Below are 23,503 nucleotides of genomic sequence, written 5' to 3' on the forward strand. Positions count from 1 at the left end.
TAATCAGGTTATTTTGAAGCCAAAATAATTGAAGTGTTTTCTCATCCTCATAAATAATTGAAATTTAGTAGATTTTTACCTTGCTCTAATCAGTTGACAATCTGATCATATGGTGATAGCTGGTTGCAAAATTACTCCCATACTAATAGTAAATGCTTTAATAACAATAGATGCTTGTTGACTGATTTCCTTTATGTTAATATCTGAATTTCCTTCTTCATAATGTGCTTATGACAACTAATGCCAAAATATTTTTCTTTGATAAAATTGTAATATGCAGATATGAATTTTCTGATTATTTTACAAATACTTGATTTGGCTTATTTCTTGATACTAAACCATATTTTCCACCAGTTTTTAGTCAGTCCATAAATATTTATTAAGTGACTATTACATGCTAGGCACTGTATTAGGCACTAGGGATAGAAAAAGAATCAAAAGTTAGTCCCTGCCTTCAAGCAGTTTATGAATTTAATGGGAGAGATAACAAGCAAATCACCAAGCACACAATTTTGCAACAAAGATCAAAGTATGGATTGAGTAACACACATGCATACTAGTTATTTAATTGTGATGGAATACTCTTGTGTTATGAGAAATGATGAGAAGGATGGTTTCAGAAAAACATTGAAAGATCTATAAGAACTGATGCAAAGTGAACAGAATCAGATCACTGTACATAGTAACAGCAAAATTATAAGTGGTTATCAGCTGTGAAAGATTTAGCTACTCTGATCAATACAATGATCAAAGACAATTCCAAAGGACTTGATGAAAAATATTATGTACCTCCAGAGAGAGAATTGATGAACTCTGAGTATAAACAGAAACAAAATCTGCTCATTTTATTTTTCTTGCTTTTTTTGCAACATGATTTCACAGGTGTAATATGTACCATATTGCTTACCTTCTCAGTGAGTTGGGGGAGGGACTAGAGGGTAAAAAAGAATTTGAGACTCAAATTTTTAAAGAATGTTAAAAAGTATGTAAATAATAAATTTCATTTAAAAAGATAGCTATACATATTATAAACTTTTCCTCTCGTAAACTCATCCTTCTTCCAAACTTTTCTCTTAATATAGAACCTTTAGCTCACTCAAGAACTCAATGACTTCCTTTGTTTGATTTTCTGCCAACTGCAAAAATCATTGTGAAATGGAAAGTAGTTAATGTAAGTCCAAAGGACAGTTTGTATTTTTAATTGTTTCATATGTTGTTATGGAAAAAATAAATTCACAACGAGCAGATAACCTGGTGATAAACATCTCTGATTTTGGCTAGGCAAGTCACTGGATAAAAGTCACTCTGAAAAAATCAACCAAAAATCCTTAATGAAAAAGCTTTCCACCTTGGTAGAAAAAGCTTAGCTTGTATTGCAATGGCATTGCCTTTGAGGAGCCTACAACACAGTAAAGAATCAGAATATCACCTTGATTGAAAAAATAATAATTTTTCCATCTTCTGCATCTATACATTCCTATAGACTGTCACTCTCATATAAAACATCTTTTCTAATCTCAACCTGTTGAAAACCTTTCCTCCTTCAAGTTTCATTCCAGGTATTATGTTCTTCTTTTCTTCAGTTTAAAATGTTCTCTCCTAATAGTTTTCTATAGCACTTTGTCTAGGGAGCTAAAACTCTTTTACTATGCTTCTTAAAACAGGCTTTATCCTCTCTATTTCACTCTGACTTTAGAACAGATATTGTGTTCTTTTCGATAGAAACATATCCTATGTCTCTAACAGTCCCTCACATGCAGCGAGTATTTACTAAATGGCTGAATTGAGAGTAAGAAGAAAATACACTTGTAAAGATGATTTATGCCACTTTTGAAAAATAGCCATCAAAGAACTCTCTACTGTTTCTGAACTTACATCACTCTGTTTATCACATTCATTTTGACTTATCACTAAATACGAGCCGTGAGGAAATTTTGTTTGATTAGAGAAATGAGGAACATGGCATATTTTCTTATGATAAAATCACATAATATGTGGACTCATTAATGAAACAGGCATATTATATAGTCAGATAGGCTTTCCTATATCAAACACACTAAGCAAAAAACAATATAAGTCTCAAGATAATAAAATAAAATCTAAGAAGTATTGTGTGCTCAAAATAGTATTAGAAAGAACTGAGTAGAATGTTTTATTATATTGCAATAATAAATAAAATAAAAAATGTTTTAATACAATTAATAAAATAAAAATAAATTTATTAAAATATAGTTTGAAGCCAACTCAATCAAGGATAAAGATACTTCATGTGAAATTGATTTGTGATTAATTTCCTAAAATTAGTTGTTTGAAATTTACATTTCTTGAAGAGTTAAAATGTATAATACACATATAAACAGTAAATTCTGAAAAAAAAAAAAAAACTAAACCTGATTATTGCCACAAAGAGCACACAGGATATATTAGTGTGAAGACTCAAGGTTGCGACGTTTAACATACATTAAGATGTAGGCCTTCCCTGTCTCCACACTCATAGTGAAAATACTTACAGATGAGTATCCCAAACGTGGCTCCTACCTGGCTCCTATAATCTAGTCCCATTTCTGTCTTTCATAGTGTGGCACATTTTCTGTAGTCCTGGCTACTGACTGGGTAAATGCTTACTTGTTTACATCATTTTAATTGGACCCTGATTCAAGAACCTGTTATAGATTTATTTTTCCTTTACTTGGAATTTTTACACATAAGACTTAGAGAGTCTATATTTTCATCCAGAATTTTTTTTTAATTTGGATTTTTCTGATGTCTTTTTAATTTCTCTTGCCAATTGATTCATATACCTCATAACTCAGCCATGCATCCCTAAGTGATACTGTTTTTCAATCACCCTCTTCACAGGGAAATGTAAAAATATTATTATTTTAAATTACAAAGTTTAAATTCCTTTTGAGAAGAATTTTACGTTAAAAAACATGCCACCTCTCCGAATCCAGAAGCTGAACTGTTTGGAGAAGATACCATGAAGATGCCTCTAGACCATAAGCTGCACGAGAAGATCAAGAATGAACATTGGGTGTGGTTGATTGAACATTTATTTGTATCTATACTTTCATGCCAAAGGGGACTTCCCCCTAACTGGCTTTTTGTCAATGCATCTAGCAATTATTGGTCTTGTTCTTTTTTCCTCTTATCCTCAAATTATTGTAATCTTTAAGTTGATTGTTTTCATGATGCTTTTGGGGAAAATCTTTCCCAATTAGGATCAAACGGGAAAATGTAAATTGGAGATTTGAACCCCCAACTTCAATTCCCAGAAGTCGTTTAAGTTCCCAAAATACCCTATAATCTCCCTGAGTCCTCACCTGAGTGCGAGAACAAAATGGGTATTTAAACTGACTGTACCGCCTACCCACTCTCTCCCTGCTTCCGCTTCCAAGGACACGCGGCTCTCTACCTAGCAGGCAAGATGTAGAGTAAGTGGTTGTGCCTAGGCATGTGCTTTCTTATTTTGTATTTTCTTTATTTCTTAATCTTTAATAAAAGCCCAGCCCCAGCCCCAGCCTGCGGGCTGGCCAGGAACAGCAGCAGTGCACTTGGGACCCTGCACCCTACCGGGGCTGCATAGAGCTGTCACCATTTCAAAGCTGAGTGGTTTCTTGCCGGGCTGGGCTGGGTGCTCGAGAGATAAGGAAGGAGGCAGGAAAAAAACGAGGAGAGCTGTGCAGTATAGAGAACTGACCGGACTGTACAGGACTGCCAGCTGCTGCCCTTTCGCTGCCTACTCCGCTCTTCTCTCTTTCCTCCACCTCCTCTTCCTTTTGTGTCCCTTCTCTTCTTCCCCGGCTCTCTCAGTGCACTGTCTCTCCAGTTCTTGCTGGAACCTGGGGCCCCTGGGGGAGGCGACAGGGGGTACAGTGCAAAGCGGCACGGAGCAATGTCCACAGCCACGGCGGCATCGGGCCTCGATGTGTCCCGGACATCAGTGCTGGCGGATGGCAGTTGGGATCCCGTGCCCGAGAACCGCACAGGTCAGTGTAGCCAAGCCTCTCCACCTCAAGGGGGCACATTCCAAGTGATCGCCAGCAGTGGTACTACTCTTGGGACGATAATGATGTTCCATTGCCCTATAGGCCACCAGATGCAGGGACAATGCATCGTTACTTGCATCTGGAGAGAGAATGGCACAGAGTGCACAAATGGGACACTGACATGCAAGGCTCTACCCATCTATGAAACCTTTGGGTTTAAGGTTGCTGTGATTGCCTCCATTATAAGCTGCGCCATCATCCCACTGATGTCCGTCGCATTTTTAACCTGTTGTCTCTTCAAGTGTGTGAAGAAGAATGAATGGCGTCAAACTGAAAGAGATATGCAGTTTTAGTACCAACTCAGAAGCGAAGAACTGGAAGATATGCAAGCTGCTCACTTTGGCTACAAGGGTCGAAACAACAGCAACAACAATAGGGTCAGGAATATGTCATTAAGTGTTGGAGAGAATGCAGAGGCTGCATATGACAACCCAGGTTTTTCCAGGAATCAGGAAGACCATGTAGGATGGAGAGGGAATAATATGAACACTTATCAGCAAAATGAAAATGACTTATGGTCTATGGAGCAACAAGGCCAGATGCCACATGGAAGACACTTTCTTCCACGAGTCAGTGTTGGTCTACCAACAGTGAGCACAATTCACCTGTTTGAAGTTTCTGGAGAAGACATGAGGATTCCCAAGAAGCCTACAACATATATCCCTGGTTAGCCAAAAAAGGGCAGAATTATTTTGTGGGACCCAGACCAGAAACTGCAAGGAGACCTCACTCTATGTGCCTTAAAAACTTCATTGACAAGACAGTGTCAAGCATTTGTTGGGATAATTCATCTGTATCTGAAGATTGTATTCAAACATGCTTCTAGGGTTATTAACTTGAGTATTATAACCATTGTTGATATTGAACAGTGATGCTGGCTGTTAACTAGCTAATCAATTGAAATCATAGCTGTCACAAAAAAATCCTATTGTGATCTTACACAAAAATGGAAATAGCAAATTGTCAATTTTACTGCTTTGAATGTCATCAAGGAGTATAACCTTTCAGCTGCTGAATTCCTTTAACCCGAATTTCTTTTGTAAATTTGCAAATGGGGAAACATTTTTAAAACGTATTTTTGCTTGGTAGAATAAGAAAATGACAATAAAATATTTATTTCTAAAAAAATAAACCTCATAAAAATATAATACTTTTAGTAGAGAAACTAATTTTAATCTTAACACTAGGTATATTCTCCTATAATCCCCAAGGAGGTCACTGATATAAAAGTTCCCACATTTGTTACCATATAACAGCTTTTAGGAGAGTGAGAAGGGGAAACAAAATTCATGGATTAGGGAGAAACTCAAGGAATTGCAATACAAGAATGTAATTGAAAGAAATGATGAAATTGGAGAAATATAGAAGGCTTATATAAACTGTCATAGATTAAGGAAGAAGAGATGAAACAATAAAGTAGCCAATGACGATGATAATATACATGAAAAAACTAAACAATACAACATAATCAAAAGTGAATGTTACAAAATTACCAAGAAGATATGAGATTTGTCACTCCATGCTTCTTTGAAGAAGTAGGAGGGTAAAAGAACCAGAAAAGAGGCATAGCCCAAAAACCCAGAGAGAAGAATCTCAAGGTGAATGACCATGTTAAATACTGCTAAGAGGGTGAGGAAATTAAGGATTGAGAAAAGGTTGTTGGATTTCTTAACTAAGACATCACTGGTAACATGGGAAGAGCAGTTATGGTGGTATGATAAGATTAGTAAACCTGGCTATAAAAAGTTAAGAAGAGTGGGAAGAGAAAAAGTGGAGGTATCTATTGCAGATTCCCTTTTCAAGGTGTTTCTGCCTACAAAAAGCAAAAGAGATATAGGATAATTTAGTGAGAATGGAAGATTAAAGGGTTTTTTAAAGATGGGGAAACATGCACAGGCTTATAGGCAGTAAGGAAGGATTTAGTAAATACGGAGAGATTGAAAATAAGTGAAAGAGTGGGAAAGACAGAGGAGGTAATCTACTGAAGATGGATGGAATGGGATCATTTGAACAGGTAGAGGGGTTGGCCTTGATGAAATGTAAAGTGACTTCATCAAGTGAGACGAGGGTTAAGGAGGAGCTAAAGGCAGAAGGTAAGTCGTCCCAGGTGAATGGCTGCAAATTTATCTGTAAAATATAAGTTCCTAAGCTAAATGAGTGGGTAGAAGGAAAGGGGGTTTGGGGTTGGTTTGAGGAAGGATGAAAAGTTTAGAAGTGCTACTTCATGGGATAGTGAGTTGATGAGGCAGATATAAGAAGAGTATGTGGAAGCAGTGAGATTCCAGTTGAGGTTATATAACTAAATTTTTGGTGGACCTCATCAGAAGGGTTGCCTGATTGTTTCCATTTTCTTATGAGTGGTTCAAGTCAAAGGGTTAACAATTCAACAGAGGTCACTATAGAGTTGAATTGTTTCACCAGAAAGTCAAGACTGGTAAGAGAGTGACTATTGCAAGAGAGGTGGCCTTGGAGAGAATTTAAGGGGCCAAAAGATCAAGATGACAGTGTAGATGGAAGAGAAGGGTTATATAAGGTGATAGAGAGGAAAAGGTAAAAATCAAATAAGAGCATGGTTGGATTAAAGAGATTTAGAATTCTTGAATATGAGAGTGCCATATTCTTATGTAATGGCAAGATCAAGATTCTGACTATCTTTGCTTATTTATAGCTGAGGTGGAGTGGAGGAGTAGGTCATGGGAAGTGAGTAGCTTGAGGAAAAGTAGTTTGAGAGAGAGTAGATTATAATCTTATTGAAAGCCAGTCTATTTTGTTTTTGTAGGCCCAGTGTACTTTATTTTACCTATAATTGGTGCTTAATAAGTTCTTATTGAATGGAATAGAATTCTGCCTTTCATAATGCTTATTTGCATGAATATTTTATCCCTTCAAATGAGATATTTACAAAGTATATAGGACAGTGTCCAGCACATTATATGTGCTTTATTTCTTTTCCTACGAGATGGGGCAGAATTTCTATCTTGTTTAATCTCTAAATACTTACATCCCAGCAAAATGCCTTGCAAGCTAATGAATACATTTAGTTATAATCTATTATCTATTATTATTTATTATAGTTTTGCCAATGCAAAAGGCAACCAATTACATTTAACTGAATTTTGTCTTTAAATTTTGCTCCTTATCCTATATTTTGGATGAGGAATTTAGAATGAATAATAATAATGCTTATTTGTGATAGAACGGCACATGGATATGATGATTAACATACAAAAGTGAACCAAATGGAATGCAGTGATGTAATTTAAAGCTCTTTTTCTATTTTTATATGTATATAATGCTCAGAAGTGCCCTCTCATTTTTATTTATTTATTTTTTTTAAAAAAACATTTTAATTTATTTTTATTTGGTCAAATTCAAACATTATTCCTTGGTTATAAAAATCATATTCTATTCCACCCTCCCCTGCCCCCATCCATCACATAGCCAACAAGCAATTCCACTGGGTATTACATGTGTCCTTGATCAGAACCTATTTCCATGCTATTAATGTTTACACCAGGATATTCATTTAGAGTCTACATCCCCACTCATATCCCCCTAGACCCATGGAATCAAACAGTTGTTTTTCTTCGGTGTTTCAACTCCCACAGTTTTTCCTTTGAATGTGGATAGTGTTCTTTCTCAAAGATCCCTCCAAGTTGTTCAGGATCAATGCACTGCCACTAATGGAAAAGTCCCTTACATTCGATTATACCGCAGTGTATCAGTATCTGGGTATAATGTTCTCCTGATTCTACTCCTTTCTCTCTGCATACAGTCCTAGAGATTGTTCCAGATTGTTTGCTAGTATCCTATTTAAGATTTTTGCATCTATGTTCACTAAGGAGATTGGTCTATAGTTTTCTTTCTCTGTTTTTGACCTGCCTGGCTTTGGAATCACTACCATATTTCTGTCGTAAAAGGAATTAGGTAGAACTCCCTCTTTGCTTATTATGTCAAATAGTTTGTATACTATTAGGATTAGCTGTTCTTTGAATATTTGATAGAATTCACTTGTGAATCCATCAGGCTCTGAGGATTTGTTCTATGGGAGTTCTTTGATGGCTTGTTCAATTTCTTTTTCTGATATGGAATTATTTAAGAATTCTATTTCTTCTTCTGTTGATCTACACAATTTATATTTTTGTAAATATTCATCCATATCACCTAGATTGGCATATTTATTGCCATATAATTGGGCAAAATAGTTTTTAATGATTGCCCTAATTTCCTTTTCATTGGAGGTGAGCTCTCCCTTTTCATCTATGATACTGTTAATTTGGTTTTCTTCTTTCCTTTTTTTATTATATTGACCAATACTTTATCTATTTTATTTGTTTTTTTTCAAAATACCAGCTTCTGATTAGTTCAATAGTTCTTTCACTTTCAATTTTATTAATTTCTCCCTTAATTTTTAGGATTTCTAATTTAGTTTTCTTCTGGGAATTTCTATTTTGTTTGCTTTCAAGTTTTTTGATTTGCATGTCCAATTCATTAACCTCCACCCCTTCCTTATTTGTTAATATATGAACTCAAGATATAAATTTTGCCCTGAATACTGCTTTGGCTGCATCCCGTAGATTTTGAAAGGGTGTCTCGTCATTGTCATTTTCTTCAACGAAATTATTAATTGTTTCCATGATTTGTTCTCTAACTGATTTTGGAGAATAATATTATTTTATTTCTGATTTGCCTCTCCATATACCCTTACTGATTATTATTTTTATTGTGTTATGATCAGAAAAGGTTGCATTTATTATTTCTGCCTTTCTGCATTTATTTGCCATGTTTTTATGACAAAGTACATGGTCAATCTTTATGAATATATCATGTGCTGCTAAAAAGAAAGTGTCTTCCTTTTTGTCCTTATTTATTTTTCTCCATATATCTATTAACTCTAATTTTTCTAAGATTTCATTCACATCTCTTACCTCATTTATTTTTTGATTTATGTAAATTTGATAGTGGTAGGTTCAGGTCTCCCACTAGTATAATTTTACTATTTATTTCCTCCTTCAGTTCCACTAGTTTCTCCTTTAGAAATTTGGATGCTATACCATTTGGTGCATACATGTTGATTACTGATATTTCCTCATTGTCTATACTCCCTTTTATCAGGATGTATTTATCTTCCCTATCCCTTTTAATCTGATCTGTTTTTACTTTGTCTTTGTCAGATATAATGATTTCAACTCCTGCCTTCTTTCTATCATTTGAGGCACAATAGGTCTTGCTCCACCCTTTAATTCTGATCTTATGAGTATCTACTCGCCTCATGTATGTCTCTTGTAGACAACATATGGTAGGATTTTGGATTCTAATACACTCTCCTATTTATTTCCATTTTATGGATGAGTTCGTCCCATTCATGTTCAAAGTTATGATTGTCACTTGTGTATTCCACAGCATTTTGATATGCTCTCCTAGTTCCTTTCTTCTTTTGCCATATTCTTTTAAACCGGTTGTTTGCTTTTAATCAATCCCCCTAATCCCCTCCCTTAATATGTTTCCCTTTCTGGCCCCTCCCTTTTTGTTCCCTTCTTATCTTTTTAGAGTCTGATAAATCACCCCCCCCCTTTCACTCCCTTTTTGTACTTCCTCCCTCCTACCCTCCTTAGTTTTACCTTCTCACTTTCCCTATAGCATAAGATAGAATTCAAGATCCCAATGGATCCAAATGCTCTTCCCTCTCAGAATTGATTTCAATGAGTAATGTTTAAGTATTACCTATTAGCATTCTCTTCCTCTCCTTATAAGAGTATTCTTCCCCTCCCCTTCACATGCATATCTTTGTGTGATAAAGATTATCCTATTTATTTTATGTCTTCAAGTATCTCTTGGTGCCACCTTTGATTCCCCCCTCCCTTTTTCTTTTTTTGCATATCATCTTATAGCACTTATTATCCTAATCTCTTCCTGTGGATGATTCTTCTAATTACTATAATAGTGAATATAATTTTGAGAGTTACAAATACCATTTCCCCCATATATATATATATACATAAATATATATATATATGTACACACACACACACACACACACACACACAAACATATAGTGCATATAATTTGTTCTCATTGTAGTTCTTAAAGAAGAAATTTTGAATAAAAACAAAACATTTTCCCCCTTTCCTTCTCTTTCTTATTTACCTTTTCATGTTTCTCTTGATCTTTGTGTTTGGATATCAAACTTAGTTCTTGTCTTTTCTTTACAAATACTTGAAAATCTTCTATTTTGTTGAATGTCCATACTTTCCCCTTGAAGTATATAGTCAGTTCTGATGGATAGGTGATCTTGGTTGAAGACCCAATTCTCTTGCCTTTCTGAATATCATATTCCAAGTCTTGCGGTCCTTTAGTGTGGAAGCTGCCAGGGCTTGTGTGATCCTGATTGGTGCTCCTTGGTATCTGAATTGTCTCTTTTTGGCTTCCTGTAAAATTTTCTCCTTAGTTTGGAAGCTCTTGAATTTGGCAATTACGTTCCAGGAAGTTATCTTTTGAGGATTTAGTGTAGAGGATGTTCTATTAACTCTTTCAATGTCTATTTCCCCACCTTGTTCGAGCACATCAGGGCAGTTTTCTTGGATGATTTCTTTTCTTATGATGTCAAGATTTCTGTTCATTTCTGGGTTTTCAGGTAGACCAATGATTCTCAAATTGTCTCTTCGTGCTCTGTTTTCCTGATCCATCACCTCTTCAGTGAGATATTTTATGTTTTCTTCTATTTTGTCAGTCTTTTGACTTTGCTTTATTAATTCTTGCTATTTTGCAAGATCATTGGTTTCCAGATGCCTAATTCTGGTCCATAAGGCCTGGTTTTCTGTTATAATGTTTTGAATTTCCTTTTCTGTTTGGTCCCTCACTCACTCTAGAGGGGACCCTTGCTCACTTACTGATTCTGGCACGCGCTGGTTCTGACTCTGACTCCGTAGGTGGGGTGGGGGAAGGTAGATTAGATTGCGTTTTGGTGGGAGCTTTCTCACTCCCTTATAGTGTGGCAATGCCCAAATGCCACATACCTTCAATGCTGTGCCCTACTGTAGAGTTCCTTCATTCAAATGAATTTGGGTTTTTTTGTCTTTTAAGGTAGTCTATATCAGAAAATGCTGAGGAGAGGAAGTGTCCTGCGTCTAGACTGCTGCCATGTTTACCCAGAAGTCTAGAGTCCTCTCTCTTTTTTAGTGATCCCTCCTGGAAGCCTCTCTCCTGTGGCAGAGCCAGAATGTTTGGTATTTTCCCTACCTTGTCTCCATTCTACTCACAAACATGATCTCGACCAACTTTATGGACAGTTTTCGATTTGATGTGAAAAATTTAGAAATGATTCTCTTTCCTCTTTATTACCATTGTTCTTTCTAGTGTGCTTTTGAGTTTTACTGAGACATTCATCAGGGATCTGTGTTAATTTAGTGCCTAGGACACCACCAATATCCCAGAAGTGGAAACCTGTCATTTCTGTTGTTTTTGTATATCTCATATTTAAGGGTGGTTGACTCAACGTGTATAAAATGAATATCTTCCCTTAATGTTGTTGCCTTTTGCTTTTATACTGCCAGATTTTCCTTCAATCTAGCATGTTTATATTTTGATTATCTCATTTTCTCTCTGAACTTTTATTTTTTAGAGAAATTCTCCATCAAATATATAATTTTCCCTACTGAATTATTTGTTTTATGATCATATATGAATAGCTCTGGTTTCTATATTAAATTTAGTAACACTTTCTTCTTTTAATATCTTTCCTTACTTTTTTTCAACCATTCTTGGGATGGGAGATTTGCTGTTTTTCTCATGATTTCGGGGGAATTCTTATGATTCTCTCTTTTATATAGTAATATCAGATTTTTTCTTTCATGTTATATTTGTTCAAATTGATTTTACTTCTTTTTTTTTGAGGTTTTATTCAAAAGGTAAAATTCTTCTGATTTATTACATCCTTTGTTGGTTTTTCTGTTTGAAGGTCGGAGGGGTTTTTTAGGTTCTCAATTTTGGCCTATTGGCTTTTAAGTTTTTTGTCTCAATTTTCTGTAGACTTTAGGAATTTTTCGTTTTGGAGGCATCTTCCTTCCATTTTTGCATAGATTCTAAGATTTTACTACTGCAAGTCAGTCTCCTGGCATGAAGGGATGAAGGACTTGAAGGGACTTGAGTTCCTGCCCTCAGGAATCTATTAGGGGTTAGTGCTAGAACCAGCTAGGGCTTCCACTCCCCATTCGTAAAGGCCAGACACATTGTTCCCTTTCAGGCTGAGGCTCTGAGAGCTTTATATGGAATATATTCAGCTCAGTCTGATATTTCAGTACTTTCTTTAATTGAGTAGCTAGATATAATCATCAACTAGGTTCCATGGAGATCCATATTAGTTAGGCTCCAAGTCACAAACATGCAAGCATGCTTGTGTTCACTGAGGTGAGAGATTAAGTGGTTGAGGTCAGAAACATTGAATAAAAGCTTTTAAGTATTAAAATTTTCTTCAAATCATGTGATTCATGGCTTATGAAATGGATATTTCTTTTTATCTTGCTGATTCAATTATAAATATTCTATATATGCTACATAATTATTTTCTTTTTGAGATTGAATAAATTTATTGAAAGCAAGGATTTGGCCACTTTACTTGGATTTTGTATTTTATCTTACAGAAACGTAAAGACCCAAAGAACACACTAACTAAAGTAATGAGCTTAAATGTTGCTATTATAAGAATATACTATGAAGAAGTATGTACTGGACCTTCTCTAAATTCAAGCAAAGAACATCTCTTAAAAGAGGTCTTAATATCAGTGCTTCTCACTATAATGTTTTTGTTGTTCAATCACATCTGTCTCTCCATGACCCCATTAGGGGTTTTCTTGACAAAGAAAATTGTTTCCTGACAAGACTTTAAAGAAAATTCAGAGTGAAATTTATTTTTTCCATAATCCTAAAGATAACATGGAACTACTTAAGACATGCACTTTAGGAATAACACTTTGGCAACTATATATATATATATATATGAGAGAAGAGACTTGAGATAGGTAGACCAAAGTTTCTGAAGTAGCTAAGATGGTTTGAATTAGGGTGATAACCACATGAAGACAGAGAGAAAAAATCTTGTTAGACATTTGAAATTAGAATTTTAAGAATTAGAAAGGAACTTAGAAGTCACTACTCTAAATGAGATAAAGCATAAATCTCCATTACAAGATTCTCAACAAGTGATCACACAGGCTACAGTAGTGTTTCTAGTAATAGCAAGTAGTAATTTTAGACATTTTTAAGTCTTAGTAAGTTCTTCCCCATATCGAATCAAAGTCGTCTTCCTTATAATTTTTACCCCTCAGTATGTTTTTCCTTTTAACAACCCTATAAAAATCTATAAAAATTGACAATGTTATAATCTAAGTCATTTCTTTTGTTGCCTAAACATGTATATTTCATTCAAATAATCCTGAACTTTTTTCAATTTAACAATGTAGCCCTCAGAACTAAATGCAGTAATCTAAATATCTAACTTTACCAGATCAGAGTATAGTAGAATAAATGAAAAATAAAAATAAATTAAGATAATTAATTAATTTTTTAAATTAATAAGGATCACATTATAATTTTGTAGCCTTCTGTCAATTTTTCTGAATTAATGTAAAGGGAGTTCTATTTGTGATAAGACAAAAACTGCAAAGCATATAAAGACCTTAATCTAAAGCACATTCTTTACCAGCTAAACAGCATGAATTTATGTATGTGGGATTTGAGGAAAGACTTATAGCCATGAACATAGTCCTAAGAAGCTACCAAAAACCCACTATATTTGGAGTTTAATTAACCAGATGTGGAAGATAAGACTTCTCCATATTATCAATCTTTTCTTTGTGATCAGAGCAATTATTGGCAATTAACTTCTTCTGTTCTAGGTCCCTGGTATAAACATTAATAATACTGGCTTTCCACCTCTTTATCTATTTATCTGAAATGGTGTGATGTTTATCTAGTGATAATTACACAGATGGTGGCTGAGTAAATCAGCAAAATGAAACCAGAGGTTGTAATTCATCAGAAAAAAAAATTATAGACTGAGCAGCTCAAAATCTACATCAAATAATTTTGAATATATGTAGATCTCAAGAAAAACTTGCTAACATAATCCAAATTTAAATAATATGTTTTAACATTTAATGATTTCAATGGAAAGTGAGGCATTGGAAAAGATAACTATACTAGAAAAATACAGCTCAAGATTAAAAACTAAAAGACAAAAAAGATTTATGGCTATCATAAATAGTTCCTGGAATTAAAGAGTCCAGAGTCATTGGAGACAGAAAGAAATGAATTACAAACCCCACCAAAACTGACTTTATCCTAAAAGAAATAAAATAGCTGGATATTGATGTGGAAGTCATTTAGGAAAAAAAGCCTCTGTAAAATTAGCCATTTCAATTATTAGTACAAAGATAAACATTAACAACAAATCACAAGAATAAAGATGGCAAAAGAGGAACAACCTGAACTATAAAAATTTAATATGATTTATTCATTCATAACAGATACACACCAATGACTACTCAAAACTCTTTATGAAGTACATGATCTCTGCCAACAAGTTAGTTTATCAAATAAAATAGAAAGGAGAGATTTGTCCCTTTTGTTTAGATCTGACTCTGTGTGAAGTGTTTTGCAATTGTCTTCATATGATTCCTTGATTTTTATCTTGCCAGATAATCCCCCAAGTATTTTATATTGTATCTCTTGCTCCTGGACTTGGTTGGTTTTATATATATATATATATGTGTATATATATATATATATATATATATATATGATTCATGTCAGTTTCTTTTATAGTCTTCCAATTTTGCGATAGCTGTCAATTATTTCAACTATTTTTTTAATTGATTCTCTAGGATTTCCTAAGTATACCATAATATCAGCAGGATGATAGTTTTATCTATTCAAATTCCTTCAATTTTTTCCGCTCATCTTTCTGTTAGAGCTAGCATTTCTAGCACAATAGTAAATAACAGTGGTGATAATGGACTTTTATGTTTCACCCTTTGGCTTATCCCTATTACAGATTGTGTTTGCTGATAATTTTAGATAGATACTACTTATTTTAAGGAAAGCTCCAGTTACTATTATGCTTTCTAGTATTTTTAATATGAATTGATATTTTAACTTGTCAAAATGTTTTTCTCAGAATCTATTAATATACTTTTATTATTTCTGTTGGTTTTATTATTTATATGGTTAATAATTCTGAAAATTTTTCTAATATTGCATTCCTTTTATAAAACCCAACTGGTCATAGTATATGATTCTTGTGATATATAGCTTTAATCTCCTTGCTACTATGTTATTAAAAGTTTTTGAATCAATATTCATGAGGGAAATTGGTATTTTGTTTTCTTTTTCTAATTTTGCTCTTCCTGGTTCATGTATCAGCACCAAATTTGTGCTGTAAAAGGAATTTGGTTTGCCTATTTTGCCAAATAGTTTATATAGTATTGCAATTAATTGTTCTTTAAATGTTTATTTGAATTCACTTGTGAATCCATCTGGGCCCTGGGCTTTTCTTCTTAGGTTTTGATGGCTTCTTCAATTTCTTTTCCTAAAACGGGGTGATTTGAGAATTCAGTTTTCTTTTCTATTAATCTGGGCAATTTCTAATTTTACAAAAAAATTTTCCACTTCACTTGGATTGTTAGATTTACTGGCATATAACTGGGCAAAATAACTCCTTGTAATTGCATTAAGTTAATCTCCCTTCTTGGTGAATTCACTCAATTTTTGATACTGGTTCTTCAGTTTTCTTTCTTCTTAAATCAAATTAACTAATGGGTTATAGATTTTATTCTTTTTGTTTTTTCATAAAACAAGCTCCTAGTTTTATTAATTCAATGGTTTTCTTACTTTGATTTTATTAATTCCACTTTTGATTTTTCAGGATTTCCAATTTGCTATTTAATTGTTCTATTTAAACTTTGTTTAAATTTGTTCTATATCTAGTTTTTGGTTATGTGCCTAATTCATTCAGTTGTTCTTTCTCTCTTTTATTGATGTAAGGATTTAAAGATATAAAAATTTCCCTAACCACTGCTTTGGCTGCATCTTATAAATTTTGATATGCTGATTCATTGATGTAATTCTCTTTAATGAAATTATTGTTTCTATGATTTATTCTTTCACCTACTCGTTATTTAGGTTAAGATTATTTAGTTTCCAATTTATTTTAAATCTATCATCCTACAGCCCTTTGTTGAATGTAATTTTCATTGCTTTATGGCCAGAAAAGCATGTATTTAATAATTCTGATATTCGGCATTCGGTTATGAGGTTTTATGCTCTATTATATGGTCAATTTGTATATATATATACCATGTCCTTTCTTATTCCATTTAATTTTCCTTAAAGATCTATCATATCTAACTTAAAAAATTCTATTCACCTCTTTAATGTCTTTCTTATTTTTCTCTAGTTATAAGAAGGGAAAGCCGAGGTCCTCTACTAGTATAATTTTACTGCCTGTTTCCTCTTATATTCATTAAATTTCTCCTTCAAAAATCTGGATGCAATACTATTTGGTACACACATATTTGATATTAATGTTATTTTATAGTCTATGGTACCTTTTACCAAGATGTAGTTTCCTTTATTATCTTTTTCAATAAGATTTGTTTTTGTTTTTGCTTTGTTTGAAATTATGATTGCTACCTCTGTTATTTTTCTATTTTTTCTTCAGTTGAAGTATTCCAGCCCTTATCCTTTACCCTATGCCTGTCTCCCTGCTTCATATATATTTCTTATAAACAATAAATTATAAAGCTCTTTTTTTTATTCCACTCTGCTATCTGTTTCCATTTCCATTCCATTCTACTCTACTCCATATCTGTTTCAAATTGCCCATTAAATGAACAGTTCAATTCATCCCATTCACATACACAATTATGATTCCTATTTCCCCTCTATCATATTTCCCCCTTTATCATTCTCTCTCCATTCATTCACCCATTCTCTCCTCACTGGTGTTTTGTTTCTGCCAACTGTGTCCTCCAATTTGTCCTCCCTTTTATCAGACCCACCTACTCTTATTCTGCTCTCCTATTTCCCTATAGGAAAAGAGATTTCTAGACCCAACTGAGTGTGGATGTTATTCCCTCTTTCAGACAATTTTCATGAGAATAAGGTTTAAAGTTTATTCATTACCTCCTCACCACCAACTTCCTCTTGATGATAGCAGTGCTTTTGCACCTCTTTGGGTGAGATACTCTATCCCATTCTACCTCTCCTTCCCTTTTCTCTCAGTGTAATCCTTTTACTCATCCCTTAATTTTTGGGTGAGGTCAGGGGAGATATAATTTCATCATATTCAATTTATTCTCAAGCTTTCTCTCCATGCATATTCCTTCGTAACTACCCTAATAATGATAAAGTTCTTAAGACTTCCACTATCATCTTCCTATGTAGGAATGTAAGCAGTCTAATCTTACAGAATGCCTTGAGTTTTTTTTTTTCCTTTTTACCTTTTTCTGATTCTCTTAAATTTTGCATTTGAAAATAAAAATTTTGGTTCCTTTCTAATCTTTTCATCTCGAATGCTTCACAGCCCTCTAATTTATTAAATATTCATTTTCCCCTGAAGGATTATACTCAGTTTCACTGAGTAGTGTAATAGAGACATGAAGAGAGAGAGAGTTTTTGCAGGACTTGTGGACCAAGATGCAGGGTTGGAGATCTAGCTCTGGATGTCTGTCAAGAGAAGATTCCAATGAAATGTCCCCAGTTGGTGGCAATTTGAGCTGATGGGGGAAGGGGCTTTTGGTCTTTGTCTCTGACTGGTAGACACACACTCTCTCCCGGGAGGTTTGAAGCTGGCTGAAAGGTTTTTGTGAAGCTGACTTGGTCTGTTTCTCTAGCCTTGAGTAGTTGAAGCTTATCAGGGGAGAAGCTTTTGAGTTGGTGGTCTATTTGAGAGTTGAGCTGGCCAAGAGGAAACTTAGAGACTTTGAACTTTGTTTCTTTCTGGGGTTAAGCTGAGAGATCTTACTAATTTGTGAAGAAGAAAGAAGAATTTGAATTGCTGTTGTCCTCCATCTCCTTAACTGTCAAAGAGTCACAGTTTATGACTGGAATACTTCCTCAAACCTTTATAAAACTATCCCTGTAGTCTAGGGAAATCCTCATCCCTCTTACCTGTTTCCCATTCTGTTATCACAATAAACCCCCTGACTGAGAAAGCAACTGGAGTATCTTTATAGTTCACTCAGGAGGGAGAGAAGAGGCAAAAGCTTCAAGAAGATTTGGGAGGTGAGGCAGTGTAAACCTTAAAGTTTCTTAGACTTATGAATGTTGGAAATTTCCCCATTGGGAAATTTCATACTTGAAAAAATTTCCTACTGATAGTAAGAACTCTATTGGAATGTGAAAACCCTTGGCATGGGAGGGTCCTTCTCCTCCCTACATAAGACTACTTTAGGACAGAAACCTTTTGCTAAACAATGGAAAGGGTTTTGACCTATGCTTAAGCATAGAACAGGAAGTTCTTTGAGTCATGATTGATTTTAGAATTGATACAATAGAGATACTTGGAATGACAGAACCAGGTCTTGGAAAATACAATCTCCACCCTACTTAGAGTAACAGGATTTAGGTAGGGCTGCAGCAAAGATCAAGATTTAATTATTTGAGAATATGACCTTCAACAGACATGTGCAAAGCCACAGACCTCTGGGTGGTCTTGGATTAAACTAGAGCCACCATTGGCACAGGGGAGACATGGACAGTGATTGGTAGATGTGAGAACTGAGGGGAGGGAACTTAGATGGTTTCCTTAAAAATAGCGGGGTCTGAGGACAGGGGGAGGAGGTTTTACTCTGAGCGAGGTGGCTCTGAAGGAGGACTGAGGAGGTTGCTCTGTTGGAGGACCAGGAGAGAAGGCTGGCTCTGAAGGAGGAGAATTCTCTGTAAACATTTCTTGAAAGGAGGCTCTCTTGAAGGTGGAGCCTGAGGTTGGCATGAGAAGCCTTACCTAGAGAGATCTAGGGTGAGTGATAAAACCAACTGACTGATTTATTCATTCTTATTCCTTTCTTACTTTCTCTCTTTTTCTATTGATTAATCTGTGTATTATAAATTAAATTTCTCTATAAAACCCAGTTGTCTTGGGCATATTCATAAATTGGGAATATATTCCCTGGTGACCATCTTATATTTATATAAAACCAAGACACAGTAGAAAACATATTTCAGCGGTCATAATTGATATATAGATTTCCCTTGCTCCCAAACATTTTAATTATCACAGTTTATGTCTCCCACTCTCTTATCTACAACTATTTAACACTCAAAACTATTTTAAATCTAACAGGAGGCAAAAGGGAGAGGTTGGTTAAGGGAGGGAATAAGGGAGGAAGGGGATTAGGAAACAGATTAATCCATCAGCAATCAGTAGGGATCAACAGGCAGAAACCCCAGAGCAAATCCCAGAGCAGTGTCCCCTGAGTATCAGCATCTCTGTGTGTGTGGCATCCCTCCATTACAAATAAGCAGCCTCAGGTCCCTGTAGCAGCCTCTCTAGTCATAGCCAGCCAGAGAATAGCAGTAACAGTTTCCCCTCAGTTTACCTTCTCCATTTCAATCAGTAGTCATTTCTATCAGTTGATCTTCTCTATCTCAAAAAGTAATAGTTTTCAGTCAGTTTACTTCTTTATTACAGTAGGTAATTCTTGGTTATAATCCTAGCTCCTTTTCTTAAAATATTTCAAGCCTTCTAATCCTTTAATATAGAAGCTTCTAAGTCCTGTGTAATTCTGACGGTGGTTTTATAATATCTGAATTTCTGCTTTCTCCTGCTTGGATTCTTTTCTTCTTGGCTTGGGAGCTCTCAAATTTGGCTATGATATGCCTGGGATTTTTCATTTGGGGATGTCTTTCAGGGGCAACCAGGAGATTTTTTTTTAATTTCTAGATAACCTAATTGTTCAAGAATGTCAGGGCAGTTTTCCTTGATAATTTCTTGCAATATTATGTCTAGGCTCTTTTTATAAAGTCATGGCTTTACTGCATTCTTTGTGGTGGCAAAAAACTGGAAAATGTGAGGGTACCCTTCAATTGGGGAATGGCTGAACAAATTGTGGTATGTGTTGGTGATAGAATACTATTGTACTCAAAGGAATAATAAACTGGAGGAATTCTATGGGAACTGGAATGACGTCCAGAAATTGATGCAGAGTGAAAGGAGAAGAACCAGGAGAACATTATATATATACAGAGACTGATAGGCTGTGGTATAATAGAATGTAATGGACTTCTCCATTAGTGGCAATTCAGTGATCCTGAATGACTCAGAGGGATTTACTAGCAAGAACACTATCCACATTCAGAGGAAAACTTGTGGGAGTAGAAACACTGAAGAAAAATAACTGTTGATTACATGGGTTGATGGGGATATGACTGGGGGTGTAGACTCTAAATGATCATCCTAGTGCAAACATCAACAACATGGAAATAGGTTCTGATCAAGGACACATGTAAAACCCAGTAGAATTGCACAACAGTGATGGGAAGAGGTGGGGGGAGGGGAAGGAGATAAAGAATATGATTCTTGTAACCAAGGAATTATGTCCTAAATTGAATAAATAAAATTTTCTAAAAAAACAAAAGTCATGAATTTAGTCTAATAATTCTTAAATTATCTATCTTTGATCTGTTTTCTAGGTCAATTTTTTTCTCCAATGAGATAGTTCATACTTTCTTACATTTTTTTACTCTTTTGATTTGATTTTCATTGTTTCTTAATGTCTTGTAGAATCATGAAACTCATGTCTTATGAAGGCAACAAAAGAAAGAGACATTTTAATCACTTTTTAAGCATAATACCAAACCCATCAACTGCATCTTAGCATCTGGCTCTGTAATAATATCATCACTGTTAAAAAAAAAATTGACAAAAAAGATCATAGATCTACTAAAATGTTAAGGTCTTTAGGTAAAAAAATATGAAGTTAGGATATTTTCCTTCACAAACCTGAATTGTTAAACAAAACAATTAAACCAATTTAGAACTACATCTGCCAGTCTTACACTATGTAGGGAACAAGGAATTTTACTTCCTTTGTTGGCTTGACATAGGAATGGCATGATATTTCACAGTGGTTCTCATTAGAATTTCTCTGCTTTTAAGTAATTTTGAATATTTTCAGTAGTTGTAAATAGTTTGTGTTTTGCTCTGTTTGAAGACATCCTGAAATCTCAATATTAAAGGTCACACCAATAAAAAAAAATTAGAAAAGAAATACATCATATACCTTTCAAAATCATGGATTGATAAAGGTAAGGCTCTGAATCAAAGAAATAGAAACAATCAAAAGATAAAATTGTTTAAAAAAAGAAAGCCTTTTTGCACTAATAAAATCAATGCAATTAGACAAGAAAATTATTAACAACCAAATTAAGGAGAATAGAAACCCAAACAAATCAATCATGAGCTTTCACTTAGTATGAAGTAAATGGGCAAAGATGTGACTAGCTATTTTTGGATGGTTTATGGAAATGCAGACAGATAAATATATTGTTGGTGGAGCTTTAAAATATTAGAGCCATTATGAAAAACAAAGCCAAATTATGCCTCAAAAAAGTGACCAAAATATATACCATCTGACCCAGCTTTCCTATAGCTAGGTATATATGCTACAGAGCTCAAAGATAAAATGTTGCCATGATTGCCAAAATAAACATAGTACAATTTTTTTGAGAAAGCAAAGAATTGCTCAGTGATTGGAAAATGGATGAAGGAATTATGATAACAGAAGGTAGTAGAATATTATTGGTCCACAAAAAAAAATGAACATGAAAATTTGACAGAGGCATATGAGGACATATGAACTGGTACAGTAAAGTGAGCAGATCCAGAACAATAATATAGACAATGATTATAACAATGTAAACAGAAAGATCAAGAAGATAAAAAAGTAGAATACAGTGTGACAAAGATTGTTCCAGGACAAAAAATGGGGGAAAGTGTCTCTCTCTCTCTTTATTAGAGAGGTAGGATTCTAGAAGGTGTAGAATATTAATACTAAACTTGATGTCACACTAAATTAATGTGTTTGGTAGTTTTGTTGAATTGGGTTTTTTCCCCTTCCCCCCCCTCCCCCTCTTCTTTAGTTCTTTGTTCACTGGGTAAAGTAAGGGGAAAGATATATTTAGAAATGAAGGTGACATTTTAAAAATTTATTAGGTTCTTTTTTTTAAGTTCCTATGCTTTTGACAATTTGGCTATGAGGGGATGGTTTTTTTCCCCTAATATATCTATGATTACTCTTTATATGCTTTGGATTTTTCAAATTTTTACTACTTTTTTGTTTTCTCAGAATGGCCATTCTGACTCCTCCAATGTCCTGGCTCTGTACATAAGCACCAGCAAGAGGACTTTTGTCCTCATTAATATGTGGTTATACAGATGATGGGCAAGGATCTATTTATATCAGCCTCTGTCTAGGTGAAGGGTCTGTATCTTGGTTCTATTGTGGTCTATATGGCACAAGCCTTTTTAAAGGGAATTTAGAGTCATTGCAAAAGTCTTCTAAATCTCTAAAACCAGAATTTAAACTTTTAAGCCTTAGGGGAAATTCAAAACGTTCTGCAGAGTATAAGTTTGTTTATAATGTCTTTTTGTATTTTGTGTGAACATATTTCCTGCTTCATTGGTCTAATCAGGCAAAGTGAAGAGAGATGAAAGTTTTCACAGAACCAAACATCTTATCTTCACATACCTAATTCTTAACAATTAAAAATGCATCAGGAGGGACAGGAAGGATTTGTCCTACGCCCACCTGAAGAAGTTTATGGCAGTGGAAACTAAAGAAAGAATAACTTTGTGAATCAGATATGATATTTAATTTGAATTTCCAAATTAAGAAATATCCCAATGGTTTTTTTTGAAAGGAGAATATTATCCCTACTATTGTTAAAAGTAGAATTTGTGAAATTTGTTTATAAATACACCTAGATTTCTCTCACCTTCCTGAGGAGAGAGTTTTTTATTTTTGTTTTAGAAGGGGGTGGTAAATACAAAGTGGAATTTTTATATAAATACACCTAGAAATCCCTATCTCAACCATACCCTGAAAAGTGAAGGACTTTTATTGCTATAGTGTGGTTAATGTAACCTCTGTGTTTAAAACTCACTCACACATAGAAATTTAAACTACCTCTCCACAGAAACTTGACAGAAGCTAAAGGAATGTGTGTGTGAGAGAGAGAGAATATAAGAACCTTATTAGTTCTAACCTATTGAATACAGTAAGTAGGAAAATGCCTTAAAAAAACTACAAAACATAGTATGAAATCTTGATTTTTGCCACACCTTTCTTAATGGGTCACATTAAAAATTTCTTTTTCCTTCTCAGTCCTGTAGTGCTAACTTGGAAACTGAGTTTCATATTCCTTTGTTAAGCAGATGAAAGAGAAAAAAAAAGTTG

At 34.4% G+C, this 23,503-nt stretch overlaps 1 protein-coding gene and 1 pseudogene across 1 annotated transcript in view; one reads left to right on the forward strand and one right to left on the reverse strand.

Annotated features, from left to right (window-relative positions):
- Nucleotides 1-23,503, reverse strand: part of COG5 (component of oligomeric golgi complex 5) — a 441,109-nt gene that overhangs the window by 186,731 nt on the left and 230,875 nt on the right. The window lies entirely within an intron of this gene.
- LOC103100090 (sushi domain-containing protein 3-like) lies at nucleotides 4,077-4,870 on the forward strand (annotated as a pseudogene).

Source organism: Monodelphis domestica, chromosome 5 (assembly GCF_027887165.1).
Source record: "Monodelphis domestica isolate mMonDom1 chromosome 5, mMonDom1.pri, whole genome shotgun sequence".
Classification (NCBI taxonomy): domain Eukaryota; kingdom Metazoa; phylum Chordata; class Mammalia; order Didelphimorphia; family Didelphidae; genus Monodelphis; species Monodelphis domestica.